The sequence below is a fragment of the Callithrix jacchus genome, chromosome X, assembly GCF_049354715.1.
Source record: "Callithrix jacchus isolate 240 chromosome X, calJac240_pri, whole genome shotgun sequence".
Lineage (NCBI taxonomy): Eukaryota > Metazoa > Chordata > Mammalia > Primates > Cebidae > Callithrix > Callithrix jacchus.
The window spans coordinates 114,027,221-114,043,627 of NC_133524.1; the positions used below are offsets into that span (position 1 = coordinate 114,027,221).

At 39.4% G+C, this 16,407-nt stretch overlaps 1 protein-coding gene across 15 annotated transcripts in view; it reads right to left on the reverse strand.

The window, feature by feature from the left end:
* The window catches only part of KLHL13 (kelch like family member 13), a 191,155-nt gene extending 174,782 nt beyond the window's left edge, over positions 1-16,373 (reverse strand). For all 15 annotated transcript variants that reach the window (XM_035289795.3, XM_054251527.2, XM_078362534.1 and 12 more), the window contains exon 1: positions 16,082-16,373. The gene's annotated coding sequence lies outside the window, so the exon portion shown is untranslated. The remainder of the gene's footprint in view (positions 1-16,081) is intronic.
* Between the last annotated feature and the right edge of the window lie 34 nt (positions 16,374-16,407).

A 16,407-nucleotide genomic window follows, 5' to 3' on the forward strand; every position in this document is an offset into this window, starting at 1 on the left:
CCTGTAAAACAGGTAGATGGACCTAACCCACATGCACAGTCATTCTAAACCATTTAAGACTTTACCATTTTAGGCACTGATTTAAGCAGAAAATCAAACTATTGTGAAGTAATAGTTTATGAATATAATGTAATGGGTTCATTTGTTAAAATCAATAAATTATATATCAAGTCACAGAAAACTTTATATTCACATTACTCAAAATCCTCTCTCCTAAATGATGTGATACTTTCTCATTTAGCTTGCCCCTCTTATACCAGACGAATTTGGCTTGCCTTAAATGAACAGGTTTCTAACCTCTTTTAACATAGCTCAATATCACAATGGCTTCATAACCAAAATCTATCCATGAGAAAAGGTAACACCATTACATATATGCCAGAATTTCTAAATCAAGCAACCTTTTTGTTTCTAACTCCATGGCACCTGACTCCCTAACTCCAGGTGATGTCAACTATTGAACTTAGTGACAAAGAGGCACTTCCACCTAATTAAAATAAAGGTATGCTCAGTTTTTTTCTTCTAGTGACAGCAGTGCCACCTTAATTGATTCTATCCTACCTATTAGCTGTGAGATCACTACACCTTTTCCATACATGACAAAGCAGAAATTCCATCTATGTAAATAAAAAATATTCTTAAGATTCACAGGAAACCTTTTGACTTTATCAACTCACTTTAACTTCAACTAAAACTACTTTGACCCCTGAGTACAAACAAACCCAAGAATATAATAGGCATTTTTTAAATACTGAAAAAGTATAAAATGACATTTCAAGATCATTCTGAAAGAAAAATTAGGTAAAATTAAAAATAGGAAAAATCATAAGTAGCAAAAGAGACCAACCTAACATTAACTCATTTTAAAAGACACCTATGTTCTTTAAGACATTTATTATGTCTGAATGTCATTTTTTATTAATAGAAAGTAAATAGTAATTATTTAGTCTGAAGATAACACTGACTGTAGCTTATTACGTTAATAAAGACCTGGGAACAGCCTGCCTCTCCCAACACATACATAGATGTTTGGTTTGGTAACTCCCACTAGACAAAAACACAGTTCTTAACTATAAACACCAACTGTATATTTTTGTGAAGCCTAAATAGCTGAAAAGTCAGTGGCTGAATTTTTTAAATTCCAGTTATTTCATAATATCTGTACACAGTATCATGGAACACATTTTATAAGACATTTTTCAGCCACATGCAGTCACTCACACCTGTAATCCCGGCACTTTGGGAGGCCAAGGTCAGAAGACCTCTTGAGCCCAGGAGTTCAAGAACAGCCTGGGCAACATAGAAAGGCCTCATTTCTACTTTAAAAACAAAATTAGCCAGGCATGGTGGTGTGTGCCTGCGGTCCCAGCTACTCAGGAGGCTGAGGCGGGAGAATCATATGAGCCCCAGAGGTCAAGGCTGCAATGAGTTGTGATCATGCCACTGCATTCTAGCCTAGATAACAGAATGAAACCCTGTCTCAAAAAAGAAAAATACATTTTCCATAACACATGACCCCAATACTATTTCCCAGCCAAAAAAGGCATGAGGGGATTGCTTTTACCTCAACCATCCATCCACTAGTAACTTATGTCAGGTATAACCTTTAGAAGTATTTAAAAATATCAGTGTATACACATAAAATTTCCCAAAAATCTTTGGCTCTGGTCCATTATACACAGACAATGAGGTACCACTCATACTAGTGGGTTAAGCAGTTTTGTTTTAAATACAAGTCTGGTTTTGCTATTTAGAACTAAGATCAACATCTTTATGACAAATAAAAATATACAATTGACTTGGATTGATAATTCAAAATTATATTACTACATAATCCCTTCAAAGACAGTCACTGATCACAATTAAAATAAAAGGAGGGGCCGGGTGTGGTGGCTCACACCTATAACCCCAGCACTTTGGGAGGCCGAGGCGGGTGGATCACTTGGTCAATAAGGTGAAACTCCGTCTCTACTAAAAATACAAAAATTAGCTGGGCATGGTGGTGCGTGCCTGTAGTCCCAGCTACTCGGGAGGCTGAGGCAGGAGAATTGCTTGAACCCAGGAGGCAGAGGTTGCAGTGAGCACTGGAGTGCGCGCCATTGCACTCCAGTCTGGGTAACAACAGCAAAACTCCATCTCAAAAAAAAAATTAAATTAAATTAAATTAAAAATAAAAGGAGGAGGAGCTCTACAGCAATTTGGAGCTAGACTGCAGAAAAACAGCATGAGGTCTGTGTTAAACTGAGCATAAAGCATGAACATTCTGATATAGAAGCAGTAGTACCAAAAGGCACACTAGTTCCATCCCCCTTGTGACCACATTTTTTTCAAAACAAATTTCTCTTTTTGAGGTGATGAAAATGTTCTAAAATTGTGGCGACAGTTGCTCAGCTCTGTGAGTATATTAAACACTAATGAATATATTACGTTAAATGGGTAACTTGTATGATGAGTGAGTTATATCTTAATAAAGCCGTTAAATTTTTTTTCAACACAGATTTGTGAAGTCAAATATTGTACACAAAAACAGAGCTCTGACTGGCTGTCAGTAAAAAGATTCTCAAATTGTTTTACCCTCTAAAGATTTTTTTCCAGTTTAAAATAAACACACCCACACACATATACAGACACGCACCTGTGCACACACATGCACACACATACAAACAGCTTTGGGCATTAAAATGTTCAGAAATACGTTCCTTGCTTTTCAATAAGAAGGTATAGAATGATAGTAAGTATCACAACTACTGACATTTTGCTTTAACCCAATCCATTGAAAGGCTACAGATATGAAAGGATCCTTTGGGCTAAAGAGCTTTTTATATTATTAGTACAAAAGTGTTGAATTAGAAACTAAAGGCCTACTCCTAGCTCCACCTCACAGGATGTAACCGTTCTGCAAGTTACTTAAACACATTGTGCATATTCCTCAGGAATAAACAGAATAAGGACAGTTAATTATGCTTCAAAAGAGAGATGCTGTAAAAATAAAGGGTATTATCTTTATTTCAGGTTTGAGCTAATGGCCTAATGGTAGAGTAAGTATAATTTTTCTAAAAATTATTTTTGAATAGTGTCACTTTATCATCAAATGATACTGAGAATGATCACTATAAATGTAGGTATCACTGCTAATAAATAATATATGTCATCAATATAGTAAGCTAAGCTTTCCAAGCACTTGGATGTACATTATCTTAATAACAGTCAAAAAACCAGTGAATATACAGTATATGACCAATGTGTTACCTGGTCTTTTCCCTTCTGTGCACCTGAGGCATTTCATAACCAAGGATTATCTATCTCATTATTTGTCTGACACTGAAACCAAAGGGTACCATGTTAGAGAGTAGGAAAGATACATTCATGTACTTTCAACTTAAAAGGTTAGACTATCCCTCTAACACCTAAAGCTGTTCTCAATAATCCATTTAGACTTATCCATTCATTTATCAAAGCTACTATCAAAATTTTATCTTCTGTGAGGGTATTATTTGATTTGCTGTTAGAGTAACTATGATAAAAACTTGAGATAACCATAACAACTCAAAATCCATAAAAAGACATTATTCAAAAGAGAATTATACCTCTTCCTGATGGCTTAACTATTACAAATGCTTCAGTATTTTCTTATTCTTTTTTGGGGACTTAAAATCTGGAACAATTAGAGATAAATCAGAAAAATGTGTGACCTCTGTGATTATCAGAAGACCAAATGTTTTCATGTTTAAAAGACAACATTGTTCATAGTAATATATTATCGTGCATATCACTTTTCCTTCAAAATGGATATTAAAATTTAAAATCCTATTAAACCAAACAGTATCATATTTAAATATAAATTGGGTTAATTGTATTAAAATCGACATTCTTCTTGGATTCATTGTGATGCCATATTTGAGTAAGTAATAAACAAGCATTCACCATAAACTTTCTTGCCTGCAAAAAAACTAGTGTTACTTCTAAACAGTCTACTTACCATTTAAGAGAGGCACGTTTGAAAAACAGCATTCCAGCTAGGATAAAGACAATATAAACAAAGAAGACACAGAATTCCCCTCACTTTCTGCTTCATATGTGACTGGTAAAGCTTCTATTGTATGTTCCAAGTTATCAACTAATTTAGCCACAAATCCATGAAAAGAGTAAGTAATAAATATAGTTATATTTCATATGTGGCTTAATTATGCTTAGCACTCTATATGCATTATTAATTTAATCCTTAAAACAACTAGATGAGATATTACAAGGGAGATGAACAAGGATCAGGGAAGTGAAGCAAGTTGCCCAAAAAGAAGCAGTCAGGATTTGAACCCAAGCCTATGATTCCAGGGTTCAAGATCATAGCCATTAAGCTCTAGTGCCTTTCCACTAAGAAATATCCAGGAGTGAGGCCAGGTACAGTGGCTCACGCCTATGATCCCAGCAATTTGGGAGTCTGGGGCAGGAGGATTGCTTGAGCCCAGGAGTTCAAGACCAGCCTGGGCAACATAGTGAAACCCTGTCTCTACAAAAAAAATAGATAAAATTGGCCGAGTATGATGGCTCATGCCTATAATCCCAGCACTTTGGGAAGCCAAGGTGGGCAGATCACGAGATCAGGAGTTCAAGAACAGCCTGGCCAACATGGTGAAACCCCATCTCTACTAAAAATACAAAAAATAGCCAGGCATGATGGCATGTGCCTACAATCCCAACTACTCAGGACGCTGAGGCATACCGAAGAATTGCTTGAACCCGGAAGGCAGAGGTTGCAGTGAGCCAAGATTATGCCATTGCACTCCAGCACTCTGGGTGACAGAGCAAGACTCTATCTCAAAAAAAAAAAAATACATAAAATTAGCCATGGCATGGTGGCGTGCACCTGTAGTCCCAGGTACTTGGGAGGCTGAGGTGGAAGGCTCACTTGAATCTGGGCGATTGAAGCTGTAGTGAGCCTTAACTTTGCACCACTGCACTCCAGCCTGAGTGACAGAGTGACACCCTATTTTAAAAGAAAAAAGAAATATCCAAGAGTGGAACAGAAAACTTTGTTGAAATGAAGTGATCTTTAGAAACGTATCGCCGCTTTTAAAAAGTGGGACCAAGAAACAAAACTCTACAAACTACAAGCAAAACTCTTACCTCCTCTTACTGAATAGACTGTAAAGGCACTTCACACACAGACTATAAAAACCACACATTAATCACAATCCTCTATACCCATGTCCTTATAAGCTTTGAGCAGTAACAAAACAATATAACAACGGCAGGCCCTGTGAACTATGTCTGGCATGGAACAACAACAATGAAAATGGGACTACAATAATGAAAATCAGTTGAAAGATTTAGTGTTTGACTTACTCCATTTACTTTCACCCCCTTTCTTCACTTGCCTTTTTCTTCTTCATCTTTCTCATCTGGAGCAAATTAAACCATCACATTGTAACAGGCATTCCTCCAACGCTCTGCTGGCCTATTTTCAAAACCATCTCAAACTGTAGAAGCCTTTTATCAACCTCAAAGCACATAATCCTTGACAACTTTCTTCTAGTATTAACTATTTCAGTGGCCAGCAATTAAGAAAGAAATTTGTATACCATGTCGTAAATGAAAGCAGCTTTAAAGTTAGCAAAAGTGAACTTCAAATCAATGAGAGGCAAGTGTGCACGGAACAGGGCAAAGCTTTGACACCATCAGCTGTGCTGCTTTAAGTTAATGTGCTGCTTTAAGTTCGTGTTCCTTGTGTTCTAATAACCTCTAGTCTTTTTTTTTTTTTTTTTTTTTTTTGAGTGTGACTGTAGCCCACTGCAACCTCGAACTCCTGGGCTCAAGGGAGCCTCCCACCTAAACCTACAGAGTCGCTGAGACAATAGGCATGTGCCTTCATGCCCAGCTAATTTTTGTTTGTTTGTTTTTATAGAGACAGGGTCTTGCTTTATTGCCCAGGATGGTCTTGAACTCCTAGGCTCAAGCAATGCTCCTGCCTAGGCCTCCCAAAGTGTTGGGATTACAGGATCGAGCCACTGCATCTGACCTAACGACCTCTATTCTGAAGATATCATTTCCTAGGCAGGTCCTTCACAGTCATTCTTAGCCATTACCCACCAACATTAAAAACTCTGTAAGAACTCAACACATTTTTAGATTTAGACGATTAGACCAAGCGTAACCAATATGTACCCTTGAAATTGTGCAACAGAGAAAAAAACATTAATGCCCATTAACTTTTCCACAGGTCATCATGGGAATTTATGGTTATGAAAATGTTTGGGTGCTTGACCAAAAGAACAGATTCGGGCAGTACAGCACCACCTCAGTGCATTACAAAATGTCATCTCAGGGTTACCACAGCTGCCCTTGTAAGCAAAGACTTTCGCTAAAATATTGGGTTTTACCTCCAATTTTCTAGGAATATTGCATTCTAAGACAGAATGTATCTGAGTTTGTTTAAAGATTTTTAAATAGCTACCAGTTAATGTTCTCTGAAATCTCTGTGTAAAGCAGATGCTTCAAGAAAATACAAGCTGCTTTATTTTGTGGCTCCTGGGTGCACTACCTTGTCACCACCCTGCTCACTCAGTACATGTGCTCCACTTTGAAGGACCCAAAGTAATGGAAAGATCACTGGATAGAGACTCTCTTTGTTTACACTAGCACAATGCTTGGAATATAATAGGCACTTAATAAGTATTTGTTGAATTAATTGGCAGAATGGTTTCAAGGACTAGTTTTCAATTGCAAGAAAATTGCAACCTCACAACTGGCAACCTCACAAAAGCAAAGAAAAAAAAAACAGGCCAGGTACAGTGGCTCACGCCCGTAATCCCAATACTTTGGGAGGCCAAGGCATAAGGATCACTTGAGGCCAGGGGTTTAAGACCAGCCTGGGAAACATAGTGAGACCTCATCTCTACCAAACACAAAAGCTTAAGAAAACATACCAATTGTATATCGGTAAAGAACAATAAAATTCATGTTGTTTAGTTGGAAAGGAAAAGGCTGTCAAGATGTTATATAAAGATAATACTGTTGGAGGGTCTGTTAGGATAATTAAAACCCAATTCATATCGCAGACACTAAGAAGAGTTTTCAGTAAACTCTTGGGTTTTCTTTTGTATGTTTTTAATGTTAATGATGTCAAGTTTACTTGGAAAATAAAGAAATGTAATGTATATTCACGGTTCCATGTAACCATCTAGGGCGCTGGGGCTAAGGAAGGTCAGGAATCATGTCTCGTTTGTTTTCTACCTTCCTCTTGCTTTTAATAGAGATTTCTATACATATTAGCAGTTCCATAAATGTTCAATAACTGCAAAAAATAAGTGTCTAATCATATTAAATAAGCTCTTAACTGAATATCCTCCTCCACCCGTCCCCCCAAAAACACTCTTTTGTGCTAAAGAAGCATAGTTTGATTTAAATAACAACAGAAAAACAAAAAGTAACTGCTCTTAAAGGTACCAGATGAGAGTACTAACAGGTGAGTCTTGGCTCATTTCAATTACATGACCCTGCCATATCTATTTTCCTATGATATGAGGACCATATAGCCAGTCCTCTATTCACAGAGTTGTTGTATAAATAAATCAGTACGTATTTACATGGTAACTATTATGACAAGCTATTGGGAAAGAGAAAGTAGTTTGTTTACCTCCCTAATCTCAACCACCCACAACAACAACATACTATGTGAAAGGTCATGATTTAAGCACTTGACTGCAAGGTGTTCAATCTCATCTAAAATCCTTGGTGCCACAGGTGTTTCTGAATTTAGAAATGTCCAGACCTTTAGACAGACATAGACTTCATATACCATATGTTATATAATACCCCATTAGGGTCTATGATATTACCCCATAAACATATTAGTCATTCTACAGCAAAACAAAGAAAGATTAACATTAAGTAGAATAGGCCGGGTGTGGTGGCTCATGCCTGTAATCCCAGCATTTTAGGAGGCCAAGGCGAGGGATCACAAGGTCAATAGATCAAGACCATCCTGACTAACATCGTGAAACCCCATCTCTACTAAAAATACAAAAACTAGCTGGATGATGGTGCACACCTGTAATCCCAGCTACTCAGTAGGCTGAGGCTAGAGAATCACTTGCACCTGGGAGCCAGAGAGGCAGAGGTTGCAGTGAGCTGAGCTAACTCCACTGCACTCCAGCCTGACGACACAGCAAGACTCTGTCTCAATAAAAAAAATAAATAAATAAGTAGAATAAAGACTATAACCTATGCCAGTTAAAGTCAGGTTTTGCCACCACATGAGTTTTTGCATCTAAGTTACCAAATAAAATTTTTATGAGTTTTCAGAGCTTTGAGATTTAAATGTTGCAAACAAATTGTGGGCCTAGGCCAGGGGCAGTGGCTCACACCTGCAATCCTAGCACTTTGGGAGGCCAAGGCAGGTAAATCACCTGAGGTCAGGAGTTTAAGACCAGCCTTGGCAACCTGGCGAAATGCCATCTCTACTAAAAATACAAAAATTAGCTAGGTGTGGTGACACACACCTATAGTCCCAGCTACTCAAGAGGCTGAAGCAGGAGAATCGCTTGAACCTGGGAGGTGGAGATTGTGGTGAGCCGAGATTGTGCCACTGTACTGCAGCCTGGGTGACAGAGTGAGACTCTGTCTCAAAAAAAAAAAATTGTGGACCTAGTTCATTCATGTAATCTTTACAAGTACCGTATGTGGTAAGTTCTATTATTCCTTTTTTATACATGAGATAACTAACGTACAGGGAGGCTTACTAACTCACCCAATGTCTCCTAGCTCGAACTGAAACCCAGGCAGCCTAGCTCCAGAGCTTGAGCTCTTAACAAGTATGCTCTACAAACTCTCCCAGAAACCACTTCAGAACACCAGACAAACATATGAAAAGTAAAACAGTATTAAATGATCTTATATCAAAAAAGTAATAGGAGAAACATCACAAGGCAGCATTTATTCATTATTCAATAACTATTTATAGAGTGTATACCATGTGCTAGGTGCTCAGAATACAGCAATGAGCAAACTAGGTAAGGTCTAGGTCGCCTTCATGAAGCCAGAGGCAAGTGGGGAAATGGCTAGGCATCAAATAAGCATAATTATGACACAGCAGGGCAAGTGTGTGACTGCTGTTCACCTTCAGAGGGGAAAGAGATCTAGTTCAGTGGAGAATAGTGTAATAGGACCTGAGATTTGATCTGTTCCTTAACTAATGTTGGGGTTTGAAATGACAAAAAAGAAAGGCATGGCATTCATTTGACAAGCACCTATTGTGCACCTACTCTATGCCAGGAATAATGCAAAGCACAAAAGTTCCAAACTGGGGAAAATCAGTTTAAACCAACAGAGGTTTGTAAAAGAGAATAACAAGGACATACGGGAAAGTAGGCTGAGATCAAATCATGAAGGGTCCTCACTTGAGTGGCTCAGTTAAGGAGGAAGTTGACCCTGGAGGCACTGCTGAAGGTTATTTTGCAGATTATTCCCCCACAATATTAGGATTTACTCCTATGAAATGTCAATAATCATCTTCATTTCTTTTTGGGACCAACTAGAACTCAAAGCTGGATTGCTTTCAAGGAAGAGCTAAGGGCAATAAATTCATTTAAGTCTCAAGAAACACAGTAACCCTCAAGAAACACAGTAACCCTAATTTCTCAAGGAATAAAGGAATAAAAAACTTTGAAAATGTTGGAGAGACAACAGCTAAAAGAAAATGGTAAGTCCTTCTTAAAATTCCAAAGGCCATTTCTAAAACCTAGGTTTGAGAGAGATCCAAGATGGCTGTCTAGCAGCAGCTCAGGGTTGCAGCTCCCAGTGAAGGCACAGAGAGTGAGTGGATGCCAGACTTCCAGACGAATTTTTGTTGCCTACAGACCAGGAGTTTCCCAGCAGAGGAGCCCCATGGGTCTCCAGCATGACTCTTTTGGCTGACGCAGCTGGTTTGCCAGCGTCCCGGCGGCACAGCAGTTCTCAGTGTGGAGTATGCGGGACTGGGGGCCCTTTTGGTTGGCGTTTGTAGCTCCAGGAAGGCAGAGTCACCCATTAAGCTGATTGGGAGGGGGACTGAAGCCAGGAGCCAGACAGGGAGATTCCTGGGCAGAAAAGCGCCACGAATCTCGGCGCTGCTGTTTCAGCCTGCGTGGTCGCCGCACGGGAAATTGCATAGATCCTGGTGCCTTTTTGGAGGGCGACTGGGGCACCTGGTAGAGAATCGACCATTCAATTAGGAAAAGAAAAAAAAGGGGGCTCCGAGGTGGGGAGCCAGGTGATTGGGCTCGGCTGGTCCCACCCCCAGAAAAAAACAGCAATCAGAAACACTGACGGTTGAGAGTTTCACAGCAAGCACAGCTGAACCCAGGAAGGTTCAGCTCTGTGGGGGAGGGGCGTCCGCCGAAGGAGAACAAAGAAACAGAAGTAACATCACCACCAACAAGCTGGACGTCCACTCAGAGACCCAATCTGAAAGTCGGCAATTACAAAGACGAAAGGTGGATAAACCCACAAAGATGGGAGGAAACCAGCGCAAAAAAGCTGAAAACATCCGAAATCAGAATGCCTCTCCTCCTTCAGGGGATGGTAGCTCCTCATCAGCAAGGGAAAAAGGCCTGATGGAGAATGAGTGTGATGAATTGTTAGAATTAGGCTTCAAAAGGTGGATAATAAGAAACTTCTGTGAGCTAAAAGAACATATTCTAACCCAATGCAAAGAAACTAAGAACCTTGAAAACAGGTTTGACGAAATGCTAACAAGAATAGACAATTTAGAGAGGAATATAAGTGAATTAATGGAGTTGAAAAACACAACAGGAGAACTTCGTGAAGTATGCACAAGTTTTAACAAATTGATCAAGCAGAAGAAAGGATATCAGAGGTCGAAGATCAACATAATGAAATAAAATGAGAAGACAAGATTAGAGAAAAAGGATTAAAAAGAAATGAGCAAAGTCTCCAAGAAATATGTGACTATGTGAAAAGACCTAATCTACATTTGATAGGTGTACCTGAATGTGACAAAGAGAATGAATCCAAGCTGGAAAATACTCTTCAGGATATTATCCAGGAAAACTTCCCTAACCTAGCAAAGCAAGCCAATATTCAAGTCCAGGAAATACAGAGAACACCACAAAGATATTCCTCAAGAAGAGCAACCCCAAGGCACATAATCGTCAGATTCACCAGGGTTGAAATGAAGGAGAAAATGCTAAGGGCAGCCAGAGAGAAAGATCAGGTTACCTACAAAGGGAAGCCTATCAGACTCACAGCAGATCTCTTGGCAGAAACCCTACAAGCCAGAAGACAGTGTGGGCCAATATTCAACATCCTGAAAGAAAAGAACGTTCAACCCAGGATTTCATATCCAGCCAAACTAAGCTTCATAAGCGAAGGAAAAATAAAATCATTTGTGAACAAGCAGGTACTCAGAGATTTCATCACCACCAGGCCTGCTTTACAAGAGCTTCTGGAAGAAGCACTACACATAGAAAGGAACAACCAGTATCAGCCTTTCCAAAAATATACCAAAAGGGAAAGAGCATCAACATAATGAAGAATTTACATCAACTAATGGGCAAAACAGCCAGCTAGCATCAAATGACAGTATTAAACTCACATATATTATTATTAATCCTAAATTTAAATCGACTAAATCCCCCAATCAAAAGATACAGACAGGCAAATTGGATAAAAAGCCAAACCCCATCGGTAAGCTGCATCCAGACCCATCTCACATGCAAGGATACACAAAGACTCAAAACAAAGGGCTGGAGGAAGATTTACCAACCAAATGGAGAGCAAAAATAAATAAATAAATAAAAAGTAGGAGTTGTAATTCTCACCTCTGATAAAATAGACTTTAAAGCAACAAAGATCAAAAGAGGCAAAGAAAGACATTACATAATGGTAAAAAGATCAATGCAACAAGAAGAGCTAACGATCCTAAATATACATGCACCCAATACAAGAGCACCCAGATACATAAGACAAGTTCTTAATGACTTATAAAGAGACTTTGACTCCTATTAATATTGGGAGACTTTAACATCACATTGTCAATATTACACAGATCAATGAGACAGAAAATTAACAAGGATATCCAGGACTTGAACTCAGACCTGGAACAAGTAAACTTAATAAATATTTATAGAACTCTCAAAAAAAAAACCTAGGTTATTCCTTTATACACAAATAAAATTTCCAACCTTCTGAAGGTAACATATTTCCAAGAGAAAATAAGACATCATTCTTTGAAAAATAAATTCTGAAGTTGAACAATTATCTGATTTTTAATAAAGTTGATAACAACTTACCTTGTAGCACGTCACAATGTGACAGTGGAAAGTAAACTGCCTTTTAACATATTAACTTCAGTGTTCCCATTCCTTCCCTGTCCCCTTACCTAAACAGAGTAGAGGAACTGAATTACATGTTTATTTAGCATACTAATCATACAGTTTTTTTATTCTCTGGTATTAATATAAATGACTGAGTGAGTAGACATTCTATTTATCCTCTGAAAAACTTTTTTTTTTTTGAGACGGAGTTTCGCTCTTGTTACCCAGGCTGGAGTGCAATGGCGCGATCTCAGCTCACTGCAACCTCCGCCTCCTGGGTTCAGGCAATTCTCCTGCCTCAGCCTCCTGAGTAGCTGGGATTACAGGCACGTGCCACCATACCCAGCTAATTTTTTGTATTTTTAGTAGAGACGGGGTTTCACCACGTTGACCAGGATGGTCTCGATCTCTTTGACCTCGTGATCCACCCGCCTCGGCCTCCCAAAGTGCTGGGATTACAGGCTTGAGCCACCAAGCTCGGCCCTGAAAAACTTTTGTTTTAATTTCCCTGGATAATTTTTTCAAGCCAATGACCTTCCTCTGAAAACACTCTTCAGTGGTTTCCTATTGTTCTAAGAATCAAACCCAAATTCTTTCTCAGGACCTCCAAGTCCTATTTATCTGTTATTGGGCTGCTTCTAGGCTATCTAACATCCTCTTTAATCACTACCAGCTCACTAGGATCCAGCCATACTGGCTCACTTTCTGTTCTTCAAAAATGCCAAGTCTCTTTTTTCCCCCTTAAGGCCTTGGCTCTTACTCTTCTCTCTGCAAGAATGTTATCTGGGGAATGTTCTCCCAGATCCTGACGAGGTAAGCCTATTCTTTCTTCTCTTTCAGGTCTCTGCTCAATCATCTTCTCTGAGAGGCCTTTTCTGACTTCCCACACTAAAGTAGGTCCTTCCGAGTTCTCTGTATCATATTCCCCTACTTATTTTCATTGCTCTTACTATAGTCTATAAGGATCTTCTTCATTTGTTTGCTTGTGTATTGTCTATATTCTCTGGTAGAATATAATCACTGTGATACTCAATAAGAGCAAAGATCATGCCTTATAAGATTTATCATTGTACCTAATACAGGCCTTTGGCAAACAAGTACCCAATAGATTTTGTATAATGAATTAGTAAATGAATGAATGATGCATAAAAACCTGATATGAGTATCAGTAACTTGAGAAAGCCATTTTCCCAATTTTGAGATATTTTCTTTAGGGCTATTAATTTCACTAGAGTCTTTCCACATTTTCTGAAATAATTCCTGGAAATCTGTTGTATTATTTCATAGCAATAAAAATAGATCAGTTTCAACCAGCAGATTAAAGAAAAAAAATTTTCAAGAGGTTTTAGTGGTTTATCAAACATCAATAAAAATCAAACAATTTGAAAATTGGTCAGTCTCATTTCACTAATGCAAGTCAAATTACATGAAGAAACATAATATAAAATGTAAATAAAATGAGAAAGAAGATAATCCAATAAGTAAGTACAGTTACCTTTAGTAACATCAGAAATATCCAGTCTGATAACCTCTAGGTGTACCAGATGGACTGTCAAACACACACTGAATCATATTGAAGATTCAGAGCAAAATGCTAATGGTTAACTCACATCCACCTTTATTCCTTTCCTGACAAATACAAATAGTCTTACTATGCAATCACATTAGTGGCAATCTTAGCTTAGACTCAGTATCAATAATAATCATGAAAAGAAAATTGTATAAACTATTTTCCTTGAAACAGTTGTAAGTTTGTATGTCTTATGAGAATGGTTTCTCAAGAAAAGTACAGATTTGGAAAGGTGGGCTATTAGAGTAAGTACCCTTTCCCCACTACATTCCAATTTTTAATAAACCTCAAGTAAACTCAGAAATTTACCAAATCAGTTGGGAAATGACAAATCATCTGCAAGTTATCTAACTAAATTGATAAGCAATAGGCTTTACTTTTATTGTGAAAACTACTTTCTTCAGAACATCAACTAAGCCTTATATAATCACATTACACTTTTCGAAGTGTGCTTATAAAAATGGCAGATTAAAAACATTGGGCTTTTTAAGAATTGAAGCTCTTATTTATCTGTTTTTTAAATGCATCATTTGATGTTGCAGCAGAAACTACTCTCATCTCACTGCCATAAGAAGTTCTACCAGGCAAAAAAATTTAGCCATTATCATCATTCACAACTTGGTTTCTTCTGAGATTGCTGCCAGTTAGTGCACACTGTGTCAACCGCAACACTTGGTCACACATCAGGCAAACAAACTCTTTTACCATTAAGTATAAGGATATTAATAAGAACTTGCAGTTAAGGGAGCTAATATTTTTAGATGTAAAATGATGTCACAAATGCTGAATTATTTCATTTTCCTCAGTTTTTAAATTTGAACACTAGATATGGCCTATTTCCAAAAACACAGCTGCATATGTCAGCATGTGCTTGTTCACTGGTATTCGCCTCCACTTTCTGCTTCTCCATTCAGTTTCCTTCACACACTAATTGCAGCATGGAAGTGAGCAAATGAACCTCAGCCTGGGAGCTAACACCATAACTACATGGGGAGAAAGTGATATTGCTAAGAGTGAGCAGACTTTTTTTTAAACTACGTTGTTTTGAAATATGCTGCTTTTGGAGGGTTTATACAAATACAAGATCCACTGTTAAGGAACTGTGGCTTCAGAAAAAAAAAAAAAAAAAGCAGGTGCTCTCCAGAGACAGTTTTAAATCCCAGCGTCTCTTAGTCCCCATTCAATGTGCTTAGTAACCAGCCTATGTTAACTTGAGTGACTTTATCCCAAACCACTAAAGTCCTCTGACTACATTAAAACGATGAACATTATAGTTTACAATTAGAGAAATGGAGCCAGGCATCACAAGTTCCACCAATCCTCTGTCTCTCAGGCCTGCTGAGAAGCCAGGGAAGAATCAGATTTAGGATCATGTATGAGATTGCGTACAAACATATATATATATATATATATATATATATATATACACACACACACACACACACACACATATATACACACACACATACACATACACACATACACACACACACACATTTAACTGGCTATTGTTCTTGGGTTAACTTAATGAAACCTAGAAAGAAACTTTAAAGTTCCCTAGTTGATATTTACTAAGGATATTTAGAGAAGGAATGATCTCATCACTTTCAGTAAACTGTAGCCTAGACTGCAAACCTCCAAGAAAATCATTAGTCAACTGTGATTTAAAAAAAAAAAAAGTCAAGATATTCTGAACGCAGAGTGAAGTTAAAAGCTTGGAGAACAGGAGTGTGCTCTTCAGTTGGAAGCCAGCAGAGAAGACTCAAGTTAGGAGATTCTGAAGGAGAGATGGATTAGGAGGCACAAAGCAGAAACTGTTAGAGGGCAAGAGACAGTGGGGCCGAGGTGGGCAGAGGGACCCCAGACTGTCAGGGCAGCGACAGCGAGGCCCAGAAAAGAAGATCTTGGAGAGATGAGAAAGAAGCAAAGGAAAACTAGGTTCTGGGGTCCTAGAAGAACCTACGTGTCCGACGGAGCCAGAGGGACCGGGAGAAAGGGATGCGAAGGTGTAAGGATGAGGGCGCGCACCAGGACGCGGGAGAAAAAGAGGGTGGGCGGGCAAAACGAAGCTGGTTCCCTGCTCCTCTGCTCCTCTGCCCCTGGCACAGATCGCAACTCCTCGCCGCGCACCGCGCGGCGCCGGTTCCAGAGGCGGGGAAGCGGCTGATGGAGCCCCTGTGACTTCAGGACCCTGCCTCACCTTGCTCGCCGCGTCCTGGCGTCGCGCCGCTCGTCCGCCGGGTGCTGCGCTCCGAGGGCCAAAGAGGGAGTCGCGCGATGCAGCCCAAGCTCCCTTCTGCTGCGAGGCACCAGCACCCGCACCTTCGCACCCTCTGCTAGCCCGACCACTTCACCCTGTCCTGGCGCGGGCGGAGAGCACGGACCCTAACCCGAATGCCGCTCCAGTTATTTTCAAAAGTCCCCGTTCCAGGTTTCCCGGCAATAAGAGCTGAGCTACTGCGGCCGCAGCGGCAGAGCCTCCGCCTGACCTCACCAGGGTGTGGGGGGGCCGCCGAGGGAGGGGGG